Source organism: Bidens hawaiensis, unplaced genomic scaffold, assembly GCF_021521415.1.
Source record: "Bidens hawaiensis isolate Kalapana, Puna unplaced genomic scaffold, B.hawaiensis_p1.1 tig00033830_1, whole genome shotgun sequence".
In the NCBI taxonomy this organism is placed as follows: Eukaryota; Viridiplantae; Streptophyta; class Magnoliopsida; order Asterales; family Asteraceae; genus Bidens; species Bidens hawaiensis.
Genome location: NW_027495812.1, coordinates 6,517 through 18,815, shown reverse-complemented (window position 1 = coordinate 18,815; position 12,299 = coordinate 6,517). Strand labels below are relative to the sequence as shown.

Sequence of the window (12,299 nt, the reverse complement as noted above, 5' to 3'; positions counted from 1 at the left end):
AGAATGATTTACCCCCTAAAATAGCCGCAATTTAAAACTACCAGACAACTTTCTTATGCGAAATAATACATTAATTGGTAATGCATACATATACAAAGTATAAGGAACGAGAAAGCTAAATCCTAACAAGGCCAAGTATGAATTTAGTGTGACAAAACAGTGAAGTCAGATATGTCATTCTATCTAGAACATTAGTTATAACCATCAGATGAGTAAAAATGAAGTGTCGCGGAAGTTTATAATAAAAATAAGCAAAGATTAAATTACGATCCACTACATAAATTAGAGTAAATTAGTTAACTTGTACCTTAAGATCTATAGTGATTCAAATGGGTGTTAACAATGTTAATCCCTCTTGATCCAACCAGTCTGTCTAGCCAGGTAATGAAAATATTGCTGGTAGTTTTTGCACACTAATTTTAAGGAAAAGAGTCTTTAAAGTTTAAGCCCCAAAAATTGAGTTGTTTAGTCTCCCAAAAATCTAGTACCTCAAAACTTTCTATTGATTTGTCCTAATCCACAAGAACAGAAGTGTAATTTATTATAAAGACTTCAAATACAAGGAATGCATATATAAATGAGTTTTTCTTTCTTTTCTTTGGTCCCATAGTCCTATGAGACTTCTTGTTCTTCATCGTATTGTGTATGAACAACCCACTGCTTCAAAACATCCTTCAAAATTCTCTAATTCCATAAGAGTCGTTTTGTTGAGCTTGATTTTTTTTGTCACACTCAAAGAGACCTTGAGCATTCATGTTAAAAGACTAGCATATCTTGAATCTTTTCTTACTTGGCATTTTTTATTTACTACATAAGAAAGCCCTTGGTTCCAAGCATCTTCCGATACATCAACCTGTTGGTTCATTTTGAACCGATAAAAAAAATCAGCTCTAAAACAATAGGAATTATTTAAAAATTGCAAGTAGGGTTGGCACAGTAATTTAAAGAAAATAAACTTTAAACCCCGAAAATTTTTTTGAGTTCTTTAGTCTCCCAAAAATCTAGTAAAATGTACCTGTTTATGTTTATGTCTGATTCAAACACTTTGCTTCTTGCAGTTTAATCAAATAGAGAGTAAACACCATGGATTATGACCTTATTACCACACAAACCGTTACTCAACTATAGGGACCAAATCAACTAGATGGATATGCTATTTGGAACACCTCTCCCAGTCACACCTCTATCAGAATAAGGCTTCAGAAGTTGGTATGGAACCAACCCTGCACCACATCGGTTCTTTAAACTAGGATCATTGTTTCTTAAGTCTATGATGCTTTCCAGCTGGTTTAGCCTTCCTTGAAACTCCTCAAACGCTGCCTTTAAAGCTGGCACCGCCTTCCATGAAGGCTTGATGGTCCTACCAATATACTCCTCGTCTAGTGAATGACTTGATAAAACGTCTAAAATTTTCATGACTTTCCTTGCTTGGATTTTTGATGGGAAACATTTCAATAACACAGCTTCGGGCCGTTTTAGAAACAACTCCCATTCTTTGTCTGTAGGGTCCTCGTCAGGCATTTTGATTCTTGCAATCGTCGGCCTGTTCGGGAAGTAACCACCAAAGTCGTATTGACCAAAGTTGACCGCTGCATGGTGACCAAAAGCCACCCACATAATGGTTGAAACAATTCCAACTAAATCGTCTTGGGTTTTGAGTTGTGGCCACCATGGTTCGTGCTTCTTGTCTCCGTGACCAACTGTGCAAATTTCATTCCATCATGCTTGAAGCTCTTCATCAGATTCAACAAGATCTGGTTGTGGGTAGTAGTGATTGACATAAGAAGTAGCCCATCATTTGATGGCATCATAAACAAGTAGACCATCATTTGCAAACGGGTAATCCTCGATCGTTAATTTTATTCCAAGTGGCGCAGTCGGATCTTCAACCGCCATGCCCCTAAGGTGTAAACAATACCATACAATACTATTACTATCAACAGATTTTTAACTTCATTATGATTAATGCTTTCATGCATACAAAAGGGTGCCTGCTTAATAGGTCTGCTGGAAGTGCCTCATGGTCAAATCGCCATAGCTAATCATAAGCATCAGAACAAAGTTGCATACAATATTTTCCAAGAGCAAATGTTGACTCTATAATACCACCAGCATTAATAAGACGCAATCGAGCTAGAGAATTGATTTGCATAGTGTAACGGAAATGAGGGTGAAGTAGTCGGTTAATAGGATGCATTTGGCTAAGATGGCGGCTGGTGGCAATTATGTAAGGCTCTGTAACGCAGTGTGATCTTAGCTTACATAATACATAAACAAATAAAAAACAACAAAAATGACTAGCTTAGATAAATGCATAAACGTATAAAAAGGGGGAACTGACCAGTGGCTAACAAGTTGGTGATAACCCGAATCATGGGACAGGACTTGAGCCTTGGCAAGCTTCCAGAGCCAGGAACTAGTAGCGTCCCAACTGGGAGTATACACATGCTTCCACTGTTGTTTCCCTCCAGATGGTGGGCGAGTCAACTCAATGGCTAAAGGGCGTAATGTTCCAGCATGCGTAAGGAACATGATGGTTCTTGAACCATATAGAGTTATCCCTTTAAGCTCTCGTGTTTTGTTCACGTAAGGTAAAAGCAAATCATGGTAATCCAACATAAACAATTTCTTTTGGGCTAAAGCCTGCAAGTGCATAATGTCACTTCATAACCATGAGTCACCAAACTAAGAGACACAATTGCATTACCTCATCAAATGTCATAAAACCTTCAATCACTTTCTGTAAAATCTCCTTGGAGATTGCTGATTCGGGTAAATTTCAGGGTCCAATTTACTCATCAATGGCCATTCCTAGTTATATAATCAACAAATGTTATAAGTTTTTACACATTCAATTTATTTAGTCATGTATGCTATCAATAAGTACTCTAACACGAACGCACCGTAACCAACTGTATGCTACATGGATTGAGACCAGCAAGCATTTGTCTGCAAAATTCCTCATCCCATAACCAAGAGAACGTATCTCCTATAATTAGAGCCATCCGTTAATGCATAAAAATTCTTACACTAGTAAACCCTGAAGGATAAACACTTACTATCAATCGTTTCAGGGGTCTCAAACTGTAATACAGTTTTTGCAGCATCAGTAATTTCGCCTAAAGGTTTTGGTAAAGCACTGTTATGCGGGGGAACATTAACACTTTGATTATATACAAGTCTATGTGTGTAAATAATGAAAATCCCTTGTCTTCGTCTGAGTCTAATGTCGTTAAAACTCCGTGCAGTGCAGAGTACAAAGTCGTTGCTCCAAAATCTGTATTTTTTATCTCTGAAAAATCTTCATCACATGGTACATAGAGACTGGGTGCCTTTCTGGTCTCCGTCAGTGGATCTGTAATTCAACATATTTTGTTTAATTTCACTATTTCTTCCTGGCATTCAGTAGTCTCAAATTAATAATTTGAACAATTTCAGTTAATTCCTCAACCAAAGCATTTCAATCACCGATTAATACTACTGAAAATATTATATAATCTCAATATTGTACCTCTAGTGGACATTGGGCGACCAGTACGGCACCGCCTAGGGTAAGGATGGTCCTCGCCTCCGAGCACAGGCCGTGCTAAATCTAAGCTATGATTGGGATCTCCGAGATCGTTATAAACATCATATTCGTAAATTCGATCAGATGATTTACGCTTTCCTTCGCCATTGCCTTGAAGAGATTCCAGATCTTCCGCTCTTAACGACTTTAGTGCTTCTGGCGTTTGCGAAGGAAGGTAAGACTACACAAACAAATTAGAACTCCAGCGTTGGCGGCAATTAGTTTGAAACAACCGTTTTATTTTCTTTTTATTTCTTTCAGTTTTTACATACTAACCTTTGGTCCTTTAACTATTTCAAAAACAATTTAAATCCTTGAAAATAAAGAAAAACAAATCCTCAAGATGATAAAATATCATACAATAGTAATTTTAGTATTACTAATAATGATACGAATACTACCTATGTATTAAAATGGAAGCGATTACCTATGGATAGTAATTTTAATATTGTTTTATGTAATTTTTTTACTTTTAATTTTTTATAGTTTACCATTATAATTTATTTTGAGCATATATATATATATATACTTTTTCTCTTATAAGACAATATTATGTTGTTTTATTAGAATAACGAAAGGGGTAACGTCAACTTGTAATAGAAAAAAAACGTGGGTAGCGTTGATAAAATGTATGTTTGTGCTTCAACTAATTACTCAAAATTTTATAAACACTGTATCTTATAAGAGTTGTAATGATAAAATATAAAAACTTTAAGATACAAAAAAGAAATAAAATAATATTAAACTTAATATATGTTCATCGTTTCCTTTTTTTTTTAATGAAAAAATTCTCAAAATAGCATATTTTTAATCATGGTTTTTCAGAAACAGCCCAAGACCAAACCAAATACCAAATTAAAGCTAGCCCATGAGCTGAACCGTCGGATCCGACGGTTTATCAGGGCGCGCCACGCAGCATACTATTCCGTTGGATCCGATGGTTTACCGCTTTGTCTGACGAATTAATGAAATAACCGATGCAATAATAAACAGTCGGATCTGACAGTTCAATTCATGCGTCCATCGGATCCGACTGTTTAATTTGTCCGATCGAACCCTAAATTTTTCAATTCGCGGGTTTTTGATTTTGAGTTCTAGAGTTAAATTGAATACTATGGTTGTGTTCTCCTCTAAAAACTAAGGGATTTGCACTATTGATTTGCTTGATTTTATAAAGAAATAAGAAAGATAGAGATGGAGGTTGGTTATGAAAGTTTAGGGTTTGAGAGATATAAGATGAAAAATTATGTCGGATCTACTAAAATTCCATCAGATCCATTACGTTGACACGTGGCGCAATTTAGAGATCCAAAAATTTTGCCGAACGGTGTTGAAATTCCATCGGATCTGACGGAAAAAATAGACTATTTTAGGGATTTTTGTAAACCTAGACTATTTTTAGAAATTCTTGGTTAAAATAGACTAGTTTGGAAAATAACCCTTTTAATACATAGATAACAGGTTGACGCTTACCGCTTTTGTTATTCTATTATTACAACCTAATATTTAACAAATTCCAATTATAGCGTTGTGACATGCTTAATTTTATTGCCGTTTTGATAGAAAAAAAAAGAAAGAAACAAAGTTGTTCATAACTGGCTGATCAAGCATAATTGATACTTTTTTTGGTAGCATTCGTTTTATGGATTTCGTTGGAAATGAAGTTGAATTCGCATCGTAGTAGCTTTTTTATATCGTAAGTTATAGCAAGTGCCGGTGCCATAGTAGTACAGTGACGGACTGAACTAATGTCATCCCAACAATATTGGTATCGCACATTCACACGGATTCCGATCGAACAACCTTGGTATATCGGTACCATTTGTTATTGTAATTTCAATCGATATAAAACACTTCAAGTGTTTAATTTTTGGGTTTTATTTTCGATTGCTACACCGAGTGCTGGGAGTACCAATACCGTAATGAGATAAACCAATTCCGACCGAGAATTCCGACAGAATGCCTGAGAGCACTCAAGTTGTTATACGTAAACATTAGTATAAATAAGATTACCTTATCGGTGAAAAAGATTCTTTTTTCAGGAACATCATGTTTGGATTGAACCCAAGATTCACATGTAAAAGAAACACCGTTACTAAGAACAATGGTTTTGAAGAATATCTTCCATTTGTACTCATTGTCTACCAAGACAGCTCCTATTTCCCCAAAATCCTCAGGGACGTCAAAGTTGCATTTGAACTTAATACTGGAATAAAATCCGTTGTATCTTGCAGACGCCTTAACTGTCTTTCGATTTCCATTTGCTGTATAGAGTAAATTAAAAACATTTTTATATTTTTAATATGATAAAATGTTGTTAAATAAATTTAAAAAAATGGGTATACGCACAATCAAGGTCATTAGAAACAAGCTCCAATGAGAAAGACCGCGTTACAAGATCATAGAAAGCCATAACACCCTCCTCGTGTACTTCATGAATGGCGTTGCCAATAGTTGGTTGGATGATGATATCACACCCAATGGTACTGGTGCCCTTGGTATGAAAGGGCTTTGTCGTGGCTTTAATTTTACCCGCGGTTGAGATGGATCGAGCGTGTGTAGCATTGGACTTGTTGGTGGATGTGTGGTGGTGCAGGATGGGGGGCGAGTAGGCGGAGGAGGATGAATGATTGGGGGTGTGACCATGGATGAAGGGCTTGTGGAGTGGTAGTAGGTTGTGAAGAGAGTGAGATTGGTTGATTTGAGGCTTCAACATTATTTACTATTTTCTTGATTGTGTGATTTAAAATTTGGAACAAGAATATGTTTTTATAGGGGTGGAGGTGCGACAGGGGCGGATCGAAACGTTATGGAGAGAATGGCGAGGGAAAATTAGTGGATTAAAACGTTGGGAGTTGATGAATTCAATATTGAAAATTAAAATTTCAAAGTAACCCTTTCACTTTAAACAAAGTTATTATTTAGACATTTTAGTTTGATTTCAATTTAAACAACCCAAAAGTTAAAAACACTCCATAGTTGGTAGTAGAATAACAAGCAGTTAAATTTAGTAAAAAAGTATTCTTTTTTTTTTCAGGTTTACAAAATGTGATTGTTTTCTTATTTATGGTTTATTATGTGTTTGACTTAAACTATAAAATATGATCAAAAACTTAACATGCTATATATTAAGTACGAAATAGTTTTTCCCGACTTTGTTTTTAATCGGCTAATATATTGTCTAGTTCGAATCCGCAAATGACTATCGTGTTCGGGCGGTACAGTATTCAAGGCCCATTTTCGATATAATTCTGATATCGTTGCAACTTTGGTCAAACGAGCAATGAGGGTTCGTTTTTATACGACCCACTTTGTTAATTATTTTTGGGTTTTAACTGTTGTGTTAAATTTGTTGGGCCAAATATATACTGACCGGGCTAATATATTTGTTGGGTTGAATGTTTATTGATCGGCTAAAAATATAAATGGTAAACGAATATTTGTTTAAAAAATGCAACCCCCACCCCACCCTCATAGCAGGAGTGGGCTAAGTAGTGACCCAGCCTTGCACTACCTATCAATCAGTTTGGTCGCTTGAATCGTACCGTGAATACCCGTACTTACCAAGACAAACCATGTTTTGATGGCTATGTTGATCCAAGCCACGCTATATTTGTGGGAATTTATACAACTTGGCCACCAAGGTCTAAATCCCCGTTTGTTGTTGACGATGTCAGTCGAGCATTTTGGGGCCTCAAAGCAGATACTAAAGTTGACGCCTCTTTCGTAAAAATAATTATTTTGCTTTCAGTCCTAAATTGTGGTTCATTTATTAAGTTGGTGTTGAAAATCATACTTACGTTGACGATAAGCTAGTTATAATGTGGCACCTAAACTATTACAACAGTTCGGATTTCAATAACATATTTGAATTATAACAAAAGTGAGTATAGACAAATAGTATACTAATTTCACATCAAGTTAAACATAAGCATATGACAATGCAGCACCAGATACGAGTGCATATGATATGCTTCACTTCATGCTAAACATGACAATATCGGTGTGGCAAAAAGATAATTAAACAAAGTAACAAGTCAAAGAACCGTAATACATTTTATAGGGCACACTAATTTGAAAAGGATTTAGATATAAGGCATGATAATATTTTAGTTCCATTCAGTAGCCTGGCTGATAAAACAGCACACAAAATGAACTTATTCCATATCAAAATAAAACACAACTAAACCATGGATTAGGACCTTATTACCACACAAGCCATTACTCAACTATAGGGACTCGAACCCAACCAAACCAACTAGATGGATATGCTGTTTGGAACACCTCTCCCGGTCACACCTTTATCGGAATATGGCTTCATGAGTTGGTACGGAACCAACCCTGCACCAGTTCGGTTCTTTAAACTGGGATCATTGTTTCTTGAGTCTATGATGCTTTCCAGCTCGTTTAGCCTTCCTTGAAACTCCTCAAATGCTGCCTTTAAAGCGGGCTCTGCTTCCCATGCAGGCTCGATGGTCCCACCAATATACTCCTCGTCTGGTGAATGACTTGATAAAACATCTAAAACAGTCATCACTTGTACTGCTTGGAATTGGGATGGCAAACACTTCAGCAGCATATCTTCGGGTCGTTTTAGAAATGAATCCCATTCTTCGTCTGTGGGGTCCTCGTTAGGCATTTTGGTTCTTGCGATTGTTGGCCTGTTCGGGAAGTAACCACCAAAGTCATATTGACCAAAGTTGACAGCTGAATGGTGACCAGAAGTCACCCACATAATGGTAGAAACGATTCCAACTAAATCGTCTTGAGTTTTGAGTTGTGGCCACCACGGTTCGTCTTTCTTGTCTCCGTGACCGACTGTACGGATTTCATTCCACCATGCCTGAAGCTCTTCATCAGATTCTACAAGATCTGGTTGCGGGTAGTAGTGGTTGACATAAGAAGTAGCCCATTGTTTGATGGCATCAAAAATAAGCAAACCATCATTTGCAAATGGGTAATCCTCAATAGTTAGTTTTAAGCCATGTGGTGCAGTTGGATCTTCAACCGCCATACCCCTAAGATGTAAACAATACTATTAATTTCTTTAATATGATAATGGTTTTTTTTTCAAAACAAAAAATGGTACCTGCTAATTAGGTTTGCTGGAAGTGCCTCGTGATCAAATCGCCATAGCTGATCATATGCATCAGAACTAATTTGTATACTATATTTCCCAGGAGAAAATGCTGACTCTATAATACCACCAGCATTAATGAGAATCAATCGAGCTAGTGAATTGATTTGCATAGTGTAACGGAAATGAGGGAGAAGTAGTCGATTAATAGGATGCATTTGGCTAAGATGACGGTTGGTGGCAATTATGTAAGGCTCTGTAACACAATGTGTTCTTAGCCTGCATAGTACAAAACAAAACCAAAAAAAAAAATTGTTTAGCTTAGATAAATGCCTAGACATGTAAATTATTATTGGAAAAAAGAGAACCAACCAGTGGCTAACTAGTTGGTGATAGGCCGAATCATGGGATAAGACTTGAGCCTTGGCTAGCTTCCAGAGCCAGGAACTAGTAGCGTCCCAAGTGGGAGTGTACACATGCTTCCATTGTGGTTTCCCATCAGATGGTGGGCGAGTCAACTCAATGGCTAAAGGGCGTAATGTTCCAGCAGGCGTAAGGAACATGATAGTTCTTGAACCGTAAAGAGTTGCACCTTCAAGCTCTTGTGTTTTATTCACATAAGGTAAGAGTAGATCATGGTAATCCAACATGAACAATTTCTTCTGTGCTAAAGCCTACAACAACATAATCAATTTTTTTAATATTCAGTGGCATTTCATAACCATAAGGCACCAAACTAAGATACATGCATCATGTTGCATTACCTCATCAAAGGTCATGAAACCTCCAATCTCTTCCTGTAGAATCTCCTTGGTGATTGCTGATTCAGGTGGTCCATAAATCTCAGGGTCCAATTTACTCTTCAATGGCCATTCCTAGTCATATAAATAGCCAACATCTAATTTAACTTTGCACCTTTAAAGGTAAATAATTACACAATCAATTTCTTTCGTTAATTATGATGTGAAACTTTAAGATGAACATACCGTAACTAACTGTATGCATAACGGATTGAGACCAGCAAGCATTTGTCTGCAAAACTCCTCATCCCGGAACCAAGAGAATGTGTCCCCTGTGATTAGAGCCATTAATACACAAAGAAACCAAACCTTACACTAATAAACCATAAAGGATAAGTACTTACTGTCAATGGTTTCAGGGGTCTCAAACTTGATAACAGTATTTGTAGTATCAACAGCACCTTTTACAAGTCTTGGTAAGACACTTGCAATGCCATTGTCAGGGGGGGGGAACATTAACACCTTGATTATAAAGCAAATTTATATCTGTGAATAATGAAAATCCCTTGTATTTGTCAGTAAAAACTGACTCTAAAACCGGCAAAACTCCATGCACTGCAGAGTACAAAGTCCTTGCTCCAAACTCTGCACTCTTTATCTCCGAAAAATCCTCATCGCATGGTATATAGAAAGGGAGCAAAGTTCTGGTCTCTGTCAATGGATCTGTCATTCAACATATTTTGTTAATTTTCACTAGTTCTTCCTTTCATTCAATATATTTTATTTTAATACTCACTATTTCTTCTTGTAATTCAACACATTTTGTTTAATTTTCACTAATCTTCTGGTAATTCAACATATTTTATTTAATCTTCACTACCTCTTTCTGTGATTCAACAAATTTTGTGTGATTTTCACTATTTAATCCTGTAATTCAACATATTTTTCATATTTTACACTATTTCTTCCTAAAATATATACAAACCAATTTTGTATATTTTCACTAAATTCCTCATGTAATCAACAATATTTTTAATCCAATTCAGACATTCATTTTCATTCATCTCGGATTAATAATCTCAATGATTTTCAGTTTATTCGTCAAACAAATCATTTCAATCACCGATTAACACTAATAATATCATATATACTTTATTTATGTATTGAAATTTAGTTAGTTTAGAATATAGTAAGATACAGTCTGTTTATTGTACCTTTGGTGGACTTACTGCGACCAGTACGGCACCGCCTGGGGTAAGGATGTTCCTCACCACCGAGCACGGGCCGAGCTAAATTTAAGCTCAGGTCAGGAGCTCCGAGATCATTGTAAACATCATAATCATAAATTCTGTCGTATAATTCGCGCTCCCCTTCTCCGTTGCCTCTAAGAGACTCCAGATCTTCCGCTCTTAACGACTTCAGTGCCTTTGGCGTTTGCGACGGAAGGTAAGACTACACAAACAAACAAACAAATCAACCTTCAAATTAGAACTCACTGTTGGCGGCAATTAGTTGAAATAACCGTTTTATTTTCTTTTTATTTCCTTCAGTTTTTATATACTAAACTTTGGTCCTTAAACTATTTGAAATACCATTTAAACCCCTTAAAGTAAGACAGATATTATTAATAGTCATAAAATGTAAGTGTTAATAAGATTACCTTGTCGGTGAAAAAGATTCTTTTCCGGGGACATCATATTTGGATTGAACCCAAGATTCACATGTGAAAGTAACACCATTGTTGAGTTCAATGGTCTTGAAGAACATCTTCTTGCTATACTCATTTTCCACCAATATTGCTCCTATATCCCCGAAATCCTGAGGGACGTCGAAGTTGCATTTATACGTGTACACATTAATCTGAAAATCCAATGCATCGTATCTTGCATACGCCTTCACTGTCTTCCGATTCCCCTTTGCTGTATCAAGTAAATTAAAAAATTAAGTCTATATAACTTTTAACACGACAACATGTTGCATGAAATAAAATTGTGTTTACGACTTTACGTACAATCAAGGTCATTAGAAACGAGCTCCAATAAAAAGGACCGTCCTAGAAGATCAGAAACACCATCAACGACACCACCAATGCTTACACCAGCAAGGGCGGAGCTAATAGTTGGTTGGATGGTGATGACACCCTTAACGGTGGTGGCCTTGGTAAGAAAGGGTATTGTTACGGCTTTAATGTTGCCAACGCTTGAGGTGGATCGAGCATGTGTGACATTGGACTTGTTAGTGGACGTGTGTTGGCGGAGGATGGCGGGTGAGTAGGCGGAGGAGGAGGAATGATTGGTGGTGTCACCATGGATGAAGGGCTTGTGGAGTGGTAGTAGGTTGTGAAGAGAGTGAGATTGGTTTATTTGAGGCTTCAACATGATTTTTTTCCTTTACTCGCCACTTTGGCTCTTGTTGGTGTGACTTAAAACTTGGAACAATAATCTTTATTTATAGGGGTGGAGTGGGTGGGTGAGGAATAGAGGGTGTGATAATTCAATTTTAACAAGAGGTGAAAAACTAAAAGGGATATTAAATCCATAAAACTAGTAACAAATAATGATATATGGTTCTTTTAAAATAAATTACAAAAAGTGTGTATTTCATACCCCAATACGTTAACAATTTTTTTATTTAATATCGTTTTAGGAATATATTACATTTTTTAAATCTTGTCCATCTTTGCGCATATATTTATTGTTACTTCATTGCATCTAGGGCCAGCCATAGGTAAAGACAAGCCAGACTTCCGACTTGGGCGTTATTTTTACGAGGTCACTAAATTCATGTATATATCTTTATAATATAAAACCGAAAAACTTAGTAGATTCTCTATATACAATACTAAAACCTAAAAACTAATATTATAATTTTGCTATGTTCATTACTGTAATTTTAACAATCGTTTAAAAAGTTA

General features: G+C 36.3%; 2 pseudogenes; both read right to left on the bottom strand.

Moving 5' to 3' along the window:
- Nucleotides 1–1,031: 1,031 nt before the first annotated feature.
- On the bottom strand, nucleotides 1,032–6,420 carry LOC143585357 (lipoxygenase 2, chloroplastic-like; annotated as a pseudogene).
- A 1,294-nt stretch (nucleotides 6,421–7,714) lies between these two features.
- Nucleotides 7,715–11,771, bottom strand: LOC143585359 (lipoxygenase 2, chloroplastic-like; annotated as a pseudogene).
- Nucleotides 11,772–12,299: the final 528 nt, after the last annotated feature.